Source organism: Periplaneta americana, chromosome 5 (genome assembly GCF_040183065.1).
Source record: "Periplaneta americana isolate PAMFEO1 chromosome 5, P.americana_PAMFEO1_priV1, whole genome shotgun sequence".
NCBI classification, from domain to species: Eukaryota; Metazoa; Arthropoda; class Insecta; order Blattodea; family Blattidae; genus Periplaneta; species Periplaneta americana.
In genome coordinates, this window is record NC_091121.1 from 56,550,258 (window position 1) to 56,562,362 (window position 12,105).

A 12,105-nucleotide genomic window follows, 5' to 3' on the forward strand; every position below is an offset into this window, starting at 1 on the left:
TTCATTGCTCTCTTAAATTACGTGAACATACTGAGAATTACATCAATGGCTTACCCAAAACAGGCTATGAAGTGTTTCATATAAAACAATTTTTATCTCGAAAATCTGGCTTTCAGGTATAGCTCCTTGTAAAGCAGACCTGAATAATTTAAAGAGAAAAATTGTTCCGGAGCCGGGTATCGATCCCGGGAACTTTCCCTTAGTGCACGAACGCTCTACCGGCTGAGCTACCCGGGAACTACACCCGACACCATCTCAATTTTTCCCTTTATATCCACACATCTCAAGGCGTCTTGTCAGTTAAAGGCATGAAATTTTGTGTGCATAAAGACAAAGAACTGTATTCAATGGAAAAGATGTAATGGAATACCTAAGAATAAGACATGTGCATAAATATATTATAATAGTACATTATGCAACGAGCCTATAATGGCAGTAATTAAGACGCAAGTATGATTGTTTATGACACGAGCGCAAGCGAGTTTCATAATTTTCATACGGGCGTCTTAATTACCATTATAGGCAAGTTTCATACGACTTTTTATGCTCGACCATATTTCTAACTTGAAAGTATTCAAAATTATGGTTATGTGCGAGCTGACCTGAATTGTGAGATGTACGCAGACGCGAAAGTATTGCTTTTTTCCGAGACCGAATTTCATTGACCTTGGCAGAGAATAAGATGAAATTACTCTGGTATAACCTGAAAATTGATTTAGAATTGAAAAACGAGATGACAAATTGAATTTACTTGAATATTATTTACAATTAACTCTAATTATTATAGTAACAGAACATAACCTTCTGCGACAGTATTGGATTTCCAGCTTCCGTGACTTTTCGCTAATTCTCTTTCGATTGCATATCCGAGAATAATCGATACTTGCGGTTTTATAACGGTACAAAGCTGACTTGTCATTGGCTGAGGTTTTATAACGGTACAAAGCTGACTTGTCATTGGCTGAACACCTGTACTTTAATGAGTAGGTGTACTTTAATGACATGCATTAAAGGACTGCTACCAGGTGTATAATTACTACATTTCGGCATGGTCGAGCATAAAATATTTAACAGTTATGTCCAATTTGTATTAAAGCCATAACATGAATGATGCATTCATTTGAAATGTTTATTCTATGAAGCTAACACTGCTATAAGATTACTGAACTATAGTAAATACCATATGCATATTAGTTTTTTATATGTAAAGTTTTGAACCTAGTGTTGCAAAAATAATAATTTTGTTCATCTTATAAATAAAAATGATGCGAGTAATGAATTATTATAATTGTAATTGCAGATTTTCACTAATATGTAATGAACAACTCCTAAAAAAATCATAGCACTGGAATTTATAGTGTTTGAGAAAAGGCTTTAGATCCTTAACCCGCAAGAACACGCGCTGGGGTAAAAAAATACCCAGGCGTTATTTTATTTGTTGGCAACACTGTCCATCAATTTTAAATTCATCCCGTGTTTTCAGTATCTTTCTTTTAGATATTTGTGCATTGTTGTACGTATGATTGAGTTAGTTTTCTTGTGGCTGCACAAGTTTACACATGTTTATATAAAGACCGGGTAAGAAATACCCCTCGCGTGTGCTTAAGAAGCAGTAGTAGCGAATAATTTTGATAGTGTTCCATTTGTATTTTACATTTCAAAATGGACTTAGAGTCTAGAAAAAGTCGTCAAATAGTAGGCTGGCTGGATGAAGAAGACGAATAAGAAATTATTCAAGGTGAATCGGAAGATGAAGATGATCATATTTCGGAAAGTGAACATAACACCGATACAGAACAGGAACAGGAAGCAGAGAGTAGTGATGACGACTGTGACGACAACGCTCCACTATCTCAGTTTACTACTTACAAAGGTAAAGACGGGACTTCTTGGAGGAAGAGTGTGCCACATCGAAATGTTAGGACCAGAGCGTGCAATATAGTTACTCACCTTCTGCGCTGTAAGAGACAAGCTCGCCAAGCAAAGTTACCATTAGAAACCTGGTCGTGTCTAATAGATGATAACATCGTAGATGATATTGTCAATACACAAATATTTACATCAGATCTATCCAGAACAACTTTGTTCGCGAACGAGATGCTTCGATAACTGATTAGACTGAGATAAAAGCACTTTTTGGTCAGTTATATTTTGCTGGTGCACTGAGGTCAGCTAAACTCAACGCTGAAGATTTGTGGACAACTGATGGAACAGGAATTCCTTTGTTTCCAGCAACAATGGGAATAAACAGATTCTTCTTTCTTTTGCTGTGCCTTCGTTTCGACGACATTACTACAAGAGAAATTAGAAAAGCGACTGATAGACTTGCTCCAATAAGAAGTGTTTTTGACTCTATCATAAAGAACTTCCAGAAAAGTTATACAGTTGCTGAATATTGCACTATCAATGAAAAATTGGAGCCCTTCCGAGGACACTGCTTATTCAGATAGTATATAAAAAACAAACCAGCCAAATATGGCATAAAAATATTTGGACTAGCTGATTCCCGCACTTTCTATGTGTTGAACTTGGAAATATACTGTGGTATGCAACCAGAAGGCCAATACCGTCAATCAAATTCTCCATCTGAATTGGTCAAACGGCTGATTACTTCTATTAGTGGAACTGGAAGAAATGTTACGTTTGATAACTGGTTTATGAGTGTGCCACTTGCCAAAGAACTTCTCAGTGAACACAACTTAACACGTGTTGGAACTTTAAGACTAAATAAACGTGAAATTCCTCCTGAATTTGTGCAGAAAAGGCGTGAACAATTTTCTAGTATTTTTTGATTCCAGGATAGACTGACTCTCACTTCCTATGTTCCAAAACCAGGAAAAGTTGTTCTAGTAGCTTCCACTATGCATTATGATGATGCAATTGATCCAGACACCAGAGAGGAAAAGAAACCGGAAATAATGTTTTACAATGCTACTAAAGGAGGAATTGATGTAGTGGATGAACTATGCGGTACATACACCGTGTCCAGGGAATCCCGACGTTGGCCACTTACCGTATTTTTTGGTCTTCTCAACATCACAGCAATTAATTCTTTAGTTGTTTATAAAACTAACAATGCTACTTCACAAGGACCAATCATCCGCCGATCATTTCTGAAGGAACTGGCTCTTGGATTGGTGAAAAATCATTTGGCTCATCGGTTGACATTGAAGAATTTGCCTTTGGAAATCAGATCCACTATTCGAAGAATGAATGGTGTGGAGGAACTAACCCAACCAACACAGAAACGAATGAAGATGTCCTCAAGTGGTGAGGTATGTCCTAGGAAGAAGGATCGTAAAACTACTACTTCATGCCATAGGTGCAATAAGATGATTTGTAAAGAACACTCAGTGCCTTTTTGTGAGGAGTGTGCTGATACCGGAAGTGGTGATAGTGAGCGAGTGGATGAGTGACGCCCATAAATAGTTTTTCTTTCATTTTTACATTTGTGTTAACACTGAGATAAAAAGCATAATATTGTGGTGTTTTTCTGTGGAAGACTTTCACTCAAAGTTAGTATTCATATGATTAATTGTTAAATTTAAAAAAAAAGTGTTCAAATTACTATAAAATATTCCTAACAATTATAAAGTTGTAGCATTTCAGTATTAATTACGTTTTGCTTTTAGTAACACTTTATTTATTTTGGGGTAAAAATACCCAACGCGTGTGCTACTGCTATAAAATAATGTGCGTGTGCTGGCGGGTTAAAAAATGTATATTATAGAGAAATGCACTGAAACCTCAAAAAAAAAAAAAAAAAAAAAAAAAAGGCGTGGTGGCAGGTCCAGAGTTTAACATTTAAACGTTTTCAATATACTTCCAGGCCTTCTACAAACATAACATTTATGCACAATGTAAATTACACTATGTACATTACGAAAAACACATTTCCAAAGAATCGATTTTCACATAAAATTCATGACATCCCCCTATAAATTATGTTTGTGAATACTACGTTTCATTGTTGTGCACACGATATTAGAATAGGAAGGAAAAATGTTAGACGACTGTCGAAATAATCATAGACGGGTTTCAAGTTTGCAGGCATATACGGCTGGTTCACAATAAACCGGGAACGGAAACTACAACGGGAACGAGAACAGAAATATTGTTAAAATAAATGTATTTAAATGTGAGCATTCACAATTCTGGGTTCCTGGTTTCTTGTGAATCAGCCTACAGATTCCTTTCCTGAATGCCTGCACACTTGGGCAGGAATGAAGAATATAAAAATAAAGAAATAAGATAGCCTCAAGCTGAGTTGTCATTTATTTTTACAGGATGTTTCTCCAATTTTAAAGAGCCCTATAATTTAGTATTAAATTATTGTTCTTCCTATCTGTAAAATCTATTTTTTTAACTTGAAGCATTTAGCAACCGGTTCTACGAGCTCCAAAAAATTAAACAAGCAGTTTGGGCGAACCGACTGAATTACATAACTGGTTATATATGAAAATACACTCCACGAAAAAATTTAAAGCTGTTATAACTTACTAAAATTTGAAGTACAACCCAAACAAATTATCATTGTATAATTACTAGTGCAAGAAGTAGATAAAACCAGAGTTATCAATTTAAAAACCTGAACTAGCAATATGTATAATATGTTTTAATCTTTTAATTTGCGACTGTATAAACAATCTTTAGAAAATAATGATTTCGCTCTGAAATATAAGAAAATTAAAGTTTAAATATAATAGAATTAAAGTAGTTTTTAAGTTATTAGTCATGAAATACTCGTAAAATTCCAGTTAATTCCAAAAAAATGACGGGATTGTATCTCATGAAAGTCCGGCCATGGGCTGCGATCCTTCCCTTAATCCTTTTATATGTGTGAATGAATGGTGTGTAATGTCTTAAATGTTTGTGTTGTATCGGAGGTGGCCCTGGCATTGAGCTGATCTCTCATACGGGGAGACCCTCCATGTCCTTGTGTGATCAGAAAGTATGTATTTGATCCATAGATTAATTCCTCTCCCGACAGGTCGCGGCCCTGTAAGGCCCGTGTGGCGTGGGTCGTATGAATGAACCTAAAAAAAAAAAAGGGAGAGATTAAACTAAGGTAAAGAAAGAAAGAAATAAATAAAATTCCTTTACTACGACAAGTAAATTGCTAGTAAATTATATGTAATTACAGGAAAAACGTAGGTAACGAATGAATTACCTTGTAAACTCTAGCCTAAGTGCTTTCATAAGTCTGCAATGTTCTGAAGATTGTCTAACCTGTAGGCGCTCTTGAAATTCTTGTTTCGCTAGTCAGTGACCCACATACATCTATTAGGCCTATAATCCTGGCGCTACAGCCCATGAAGGGCCTAGACCGACCAGCCGGCTGCTGGCCTCACGTCCATATGCCGAAGCAGAAGTGGACGATCATCCAAACAGAATGGAGGTATCGTGTGATTAGCACGATGAACCCCCCAGCCGTTATAGCTGGTATTCGCAACCGGATTTCGCTACCTATCGTAGCTCCCCAAGTGCATCACGATGCTGGGTGGGCACCGGTCCCATACACTGGCCGAAATTTCATGAGAAAATTTCTTCCCCCATGGGGACTCGAACCAGCGCGCATTCCGTAACGATAGTCCTAGGCGGGATGACTGAGACCGCGACGCCACGGCGCGGGACACACACATCTATTGCAGAGCTTAAAAAGCGAACTAAATTACGTAAGTCAACGTTGTATATACCCCTGCGGTGGTTGAATGATCAGACCTTCAGCTTGTCACGTAGGCGATCCGGGTTCGAGTCCCGATCAGGCCTGGGAGTTTTCATTGAAAAATCCATAGCCACACTTGTGGCGGTCAAGATCGCAGTTGGGGGTTTTATCAAGGTTCTCCCGTCTCCCCATATTAGGCATCTACATAATTCCGTCAACATTTCTCCATTTCGTTTTCATTCCATAGCATTCCCCGAACGCCGGCTGGCGATGCACAGAGCGGGCTGGTCTAGGGACAAAGTGTAATCTGATACGTAGCGAAAGCTTAGTGTAATCATCCGGTGTGGTTTGGGAATGCGTTTAGTTCGAGAGTTAGAGCAATAGGTCGTGAAAGATTACAGTGCTGGGTCGTAATGCCTTCCCTCCAGAAATGCCACCCCATTCCATTATAATGTTGCATATAATAAGAGCTTTGTGAGTTAAGTAATTACATTACAGCTATAGTGACAATCACGTGACTGTAGTTCCTAAGGGTGCTATTCATAGACATTTCGCTAGCCCGCGTTACAAGCGTGCTAAACAGGATTCATATCATATCATATAGCTAACACTGGTTTATGAACACGAAAAACGTTAGTTCGCTTATCATTCACCGAAAGCCCACGCTAAGAATGTCTATGAATACGGCCCTAAAAGTCTAATTTGGCCGTCTCTTCAGTGTTGCCAACTAATACCAGTTACAACCAAAGAGGGAAAAATCACAATGCTACGTACTGAAATAATAATAATAATAATAATAATAATAATAATAATAATAATAATAATAATAATCTTCTTCTTCTTCTTCCTATCATCTATTAAGCCTGGTGGTCTGCTACGGTCTCACTCAATTGTTTCAGCGGACAGCGCTAAGATCTTGTTCCTAATGGGCAGTAATCTAGTGCTTGGCGTGGTATCCTTGTTTAGGACGTCCTGAGTATAAGAGATTTCCATTTCTGTCTATAATTTTGAATTTTCTCTAAAACTCAGTCAATATTTAATTCTTTCAAATAATAATAATAATAATAATAATAATAATAATAATAATAATAATAATAATAATAATGATAATAATAATAATATCATTAACAATAACAACGTCTTATTTATTTACCACATCTCATCTTTATATTGCGAGATGTTTTCTAAACGATTCAGTAAATTATGAAATAGTATAGAGTTCGTATAGGTCAGTTTCTGTCAGATGCGTTTCCAATTCACTGTGGGCTAAAGCAAGGAGATACACTATCACCTTTACTTTTTAACTTTGCTCTAGAGTATGCCATTAGGAAAGTTCAGGATAACACAGAGGGTTTGGAATTGAACGTGTTACATCAACTTCTTGTCTATGCGGATGACGTGAATATGTTAGGAGAAAATACACAAACGATTAGGGAAACCACGGGAATTTTACTGGAAGCAAATAAAGAGACAGGTTTGGAAGTAAATCCCGAAAAGACAAAGTATATGATTATGTCTCGTGACGGGAATATTGTACGAAATGGAAATATAAAAATTGGAAATTTATCTTTTGAAGAGGTGGAGAAGTTCAAATATCTTGGAGCAACAGTAACAAATATAAATTATACTCGGGAGGAAATTAAACACAGAATAAATATGGGAAATGCATGCTATTATTCGGTTGAGAAGCTTTTTATCATCCAGTCTGCTGTCAAAAAATGTGAAAGTTAGAATTTATAAAACAGTTATATTACCGGTTGTTCTTTATGGTTGTGAAACTTGGACTCTCACTTTGAGAGAGGAACATAGGTTAAGGGTGTTTGAGAATAAGGTTGTTAGGAAAATATTTGGGGCTAAGAGGGATGAAGTTACAGGAGAATGGAGAGAGTTACACAACACAGAACTGCACGCATTGTATTCTTCACCTGACATAATTAGGAACATTATCCAGACGTTTGAGATGGGCAGGGCAAGTAGCACGTATGGGCGAATCCAGATATGCATCTAGAGTGTTAGTTGGGAGGCCGGAAGGAAAAAGACCTTTAGAGAGACCGAGACGTAGATGGGAAGATAATATTAAAATGGATTTGAGGGAGGTGGGATATGATGATAGAGAATGGATTAATCTTGCTCAGGATAGGGACCAATGGCGGGCTTATGTGAGGGCGGCAATGAACCTCCGGGTTCCTTAAAAGCCAGTAAGTAGGTAAATATGAAATAGTATATTTTCCTCCTGGACTTCTCTCATATTATTAGGATTAGTATGATCTATTATTAAAATTTATTTTGTCTGGCAACGTGAAATTCATTGCTTTAACTACACAGTTTACGATTCACGAGATCTAACTTAAAAATGTAGTTTGATCACGTGAAATGATTAGTACGAATTCCGAAAACAGAACAACATTTTAAAATGTGTAGTTTACTTAAAATACTTACAAGCACTTCCTTTCTTGGAGAATTCGCTACCATGCTTTTTCCTCTCTTAGACATTTTAATAAAAATCTAAACACGAAAGAATTTCATTAAAATGTCAAATATATTTACATGCATGTTTCGTACCATGTAGTTCTACAAGCTATTTCTTATTTAATTACATTTACCTGGATATAGAGTTGAGTTGGAATCACAACGCAACAGAACTGAATGTATATTGATATTAATATTAATATCGGTATTACTAATTAATTATTAATTCACTTGCATTCTCTTCAGTTTACTTTACTGCAAACCGAAGTTATTACTGCCAACATAACAGTTAGAAAATAACTGCCAGTTGTTGCCGAAATTCGAAACGAAATTGGTAAAAGAAAATTCAGCCTGAGAGCTAGAAAATCACTATAATGCACATTATGTAGTAATAGAGGAAAATGGTTAGGTTTTACCCTTAGTGTATTAAGTAAGCTGACCCGGACTATAGAACGAGTCATATTAGGCGACGCCCAGGGTCTCAACTGAATTCTCTGTAGGAAAGTGATTGTTTATTTTCAAGGTAAAAAATGGGGCACAGTGTTTAGTTTGTGGAAAAATTCCCTACAACTGTTAGAAAATATCTCTGATTGATATTCTGGCTGATATGAAGGCCTACATCCTTTATCAGGCAATATATCTTACTGGACGATATATGTCAGAGGTAGAACAATTGTTTGTATTATCTGAAGTCTGATTAGTGTAATATGTAACTAGTCAGTGATTTATACAATGAAGTGGGGAAGGAACTGGCCATTCTATCTCATTATCTCCTGGCTTAGTTGCCTCATGAATGATGCCTTATCGGCGTCACTTAAAAGGTTTAGACTAAACAATAACATCTAGAAACGTCTCTTAAGGGTGCCATTATAAAACATATATTATTAGTAAGGATACAGAGTAGAATTGGATCGCGAAGCCTTTCTGAATGGTCGTAGTGATGATTTATTTCATTTTGTATGCACCATCGTCACTACTTGCTCATTTTTAACCCATTCTCACCGCTTCAGTTGAGAACCGGTTTCTTATGCATGAAATATGCACGCAGTTTCACGGCCGGTTTCACCCAAGGCCTTTTAACTTCAACCCAGGTTGCAACAATATGTATTGACCAATCAGAGCGCAGTCCCAATGTGCAGTTCCTGGCATATGGCGACTTGCATCTGTTAATATTATGTTTTGCCGAGAAGTTTCGAAATAAATTGAAAATAATGTAAAATATCACCCGTGAAACTCTAAAATATATATACTCGTATAATATATAGAAAATAGTACTTACATATTATGTTTTTTTGTGTTGTTCACTGTTTATTTTTCAATTGATAGTGGTAATAGCCAACATCTTCTGTATCTGCAGGATGTTCTCGTGTTTTCCCAATTTTATTCTTGTTATGTCTCAATTAATTCATGAGTCAGAATTTTACGGTAGTTTCACCATGATGGAATGCCATAATCATGTTCTGCCTATATTGCGTGTGAGCGTGTGCAATTTTATTATGAAGAGGCGGAAATTAATTTTTTTAGTTTAAAGACAACATAATCTGTAGATATAATACAAATACAATGTATGTAGTGTCAGCTGGTATGATAGTTAAGGAAAACCTAAAATTAAATTTAAAGTAATGAAAATTATAACTTGTAATGTGACATTTATACGCAGTTATACAATATTTACCAATACATATTATGTATGTTTGCTCTATCTAGTTTTCACTGTGGTTTCGAAAATATCAGTAGAAATACCTTTGATGCATATGTAGGCCTACTGAAATATATTCAGCTGTTTTTTTAGGATATTTTTGCCACCCTGAAATTCAGTGATACCATGAAATTCAAGAAAGTGATCTTCAGTTTATAACGTTGTAATATAATATGAACACTAAACTTTCAAACGGTTTCTTCTACTCTGTCGTACAAAAATACTTGTTTACCGGAACCCACACTTTCTGAAGTAGAAATTGCGATAGAAAATCTGAAAAAGTGCAAGTCTTCAGGTATTGATCAAATTCCAGCAGAATTAATACAAGAGGGTGGAAGGGCATTATCTAGCGAAATTTATAAACTTGTACTTGCAATTTGGGAAAAGGAAATTGTACCAGAACAATGGAAGGAGTCCATAATCGTACCTATTTTTAAGAAGGGGGACAAGACTAACTGTAGTAACTTTCGAGGAATATCACTTTTGTTGACGTCGTACAAAATTTTGTCGAATATCCTTTTGAGAAGATTAACTCCATATGTAGATGAAATTATTGGGGACCATCAGTGTGGTTTTAGGCGTAATAGATCGACTATTGATCATATTCTTTTGTATTCGACAGATAATGGAGAAAAAATGGGAGTATAAGGGTACAGTACATCAGTTATTCATAGATTTAAAAAAGGCGTATGACTCGGTTAAGAGAGAAGTTTTATATAATATTCTTATTGAATTTGGTATTCCCAAGAAACTAGTTCGATTAATTAAAATGTGTCTTAGTGAAACTTACAGCAGAGTCCGTATAGGCCAGATTCTATCTGATGCTTTTCCAATTCACTGCGGGCTAAAGCAGGGAGATGCACTATCACCTTTACTTTTTAACTTCGCTCTAGAATATGCCATTAGGAAAGTTCAGGATAACACAGAGGGTTTGGAATTGAACGGGTTACATCAGCTTCTTGTCTATGCGGATGACGTGAATATGTTAAGAGAAAATCCACTAACGATTAGGGAAAACACGGAAATTCTAGTTGAAGCAAGTAAAGCGATAGGGTTGGAAGTAAATCCCGAAAAGACAAAGTATATGATTATGTCTCGTGACCAGAATATTGTACGAAATGGAAATATAAAAATTGGAGATTTATCCTTCGAAGAGGTGGAAAAATTCAAATATCTTGAAGCAACAGTAACAAATATAAATGACAATCGGGAGGAAATTAAACGCAGAATAAATATGGGAAATGCCTGTTATTATTCGGTTGATAAGCTTTTGCCATCTAGTCTTCTGTCAAAAAATCTGTAAGTTAGAATTTATGAAACAGTTATATTCTCTATGGTTGTGAAACTTGGACTCTCACTTTGAGAGAGGAACAGAGATTAAGGGTGTTTGAGAATAAGATTCTTAGGAAAATATTTGAGGCTAAGAGGGATGCAGTTATAGGAGAATGGAGAAAGTTACACAACGCAGAGCTGCACGCATTGTATTCTTCACCTGACATAATTAGGAACATTAAATCCAGACGTTTGAGATGGGCAGGACATGTAACACGTATGGGCGAATCCAGAAATGCATATAGAGTGTTAGTTGGGAGACCGGAGGGAAAAAGACCTTTGGGGTGGCCAAGACGTAGATGGGAAGATAATATTAAAATGGATTTGAGGGAGGTAGGATATGATGGTAGAGACTGGATTAATCTTGCTCAGGATAGGGACCAATGGCGGGCTTATGTGAGGGCGGCAATGAACCTCCGGGTTCCTTAAAAGCCAGTAAGTAAGTAAGTAAGTAAGTAAGTAAGTAAGTAAGTAAGTAAGTAAGTAAGTAAGTAAGTAAGTAAGTATTATTGTTATACATATTACTTATATGAAATACATTGTGTACAAAATTATTAAAATTTAAAAATACAGTAATTAATTTACTAGTTTTTCCGTAACATAACAACGATAAAAATAATAATGGTATTAGACTGAAATACGAAAAATTAAAATCGCGCGGGAATGTAAGTTTAATGTTCACAAACGAGTCGTAATTCATTTAACATTGGCTTAAGTAATTTATAACGCAGCACTTCAATCAGTTGGTTAATATTTATAAAGCCAAAACATTTATGTTATTAAGAAAACCAAAAGGATGACCCAGAATACATTTAAATGCCGCTATAACCAACTAATTGCGGGAAACTTGTGACATCCATCACTATCCCCGCTCTCCTCCAAAACCTCGTCACCAAGCTCCATTTTTAGGCAACCTGTAGAGAGTTGAAAAGCCTTGGGT

The 12,105-nt window shown here is 36.2% G+C and overlaps 1 protein-coding gene across 3 annotated transcripts in view; it reads left to right on the forward strand.

Moving 5' to 3' along the window:
* LOC138699642 (protein takeout-like) overlaps positions 1-12,105 on the forward strand; it is a 57,884-nt gene that overhangs the window by 17,039 nt on the left and 28,740 nt on the right. The gene's annotated exons all lie outside the window — the stretch shown is intronic.